Raw genomic sequence first — 964 nt, 5'->3', positions numbered from 1 at the left:
TAGAAGCCTAGAGTACACTACAAATAATCCTAATTTGAAAAGATGAAGGCTAGACAGAAAGGTTGATGATGAGAGAAGTGGAGACTGTATTAGTACTGAGTAGGCTAACCTAACTGTCACCAAAATTGCAGTTCCTTTAAGAAAAGAATTTCTTCTTTCTCATCTAGTAGTGCTAGGCTGTTATGCAGGTCAATAGCTGACCTTCCTATATGCAGACATCCAGGGAAGACTGATGGCTGCTGGCCATCTTATAATGTAGATTCCAAGGTCAACAGAGGTATGGCCATCAGCCAGAAGTGGGGTTAAAAAACGTGGAGAATTATTCCTGAGAAGTTTATACAGGCCAATCTTGGAAGTGATGCACATACTTTTCCTGATAAATGATGTATTAAAACACTCATGTGTCCACATCCAATTTTGCAAAGGAAGCTCAGAACTGTAGTCTCGCTGTATCCCCAGAAAAGGAATAGATATATATTTTTGGGGGTGTGCTCACGCGTGCGTGTGTGTGTGTGTGTGTGTGTGTGTGTGTTGAGATAGACAGGTAGACAGGTAGCTATTTGTCACAGAGATTATTCTACTTTTGGCACTATTTGCTTTAATTATGGTCATAATAAATAAAATGAGTAATATTTTCAATGAGGTGAAAATCACCCCAATGTATGATCCAGAGTATATGCACTATTAATATTTGTATATTTATATTTATATCGATGTCCTTTTAGATCTATCTATTATCTACCTATGTAATATTACTCACTTAAATTTGTCAAAAATTTTAGTTTTCAACAATGATGTCAAATATCATGATTTTAAGTGAAAATTAAATTTAAAAAAGATCAGATAGCTCATAGAATCATTGAGTACTGGAATACCTGTTTTTGATGTTATGTTTGATTCTTACTAGTTATTTAGACAACCATTTTTATTGTATATGTAGTGAGCCATCTGCTGAACTCTGTTG

The sequence above is a fragment of the Myotis lucifugus genome, unplaced genomic scaffold, assembly GCF_000147115.1.
Source record: "Myotis lucifugus unplaced genomic scaffold, Myoluc2.0 scaffold_161, whole genome shotgun sequence".
In the NCBI taxonomy this organism is placed as follows: Eukaryota; Metazoa; Chordata; class Mammalia; order Chiroptera; family Vespertilionidae; genus Myotis; species Myotis lucifugus.
Note: the sequence above shows the minus strand (reverse complement) of the source record.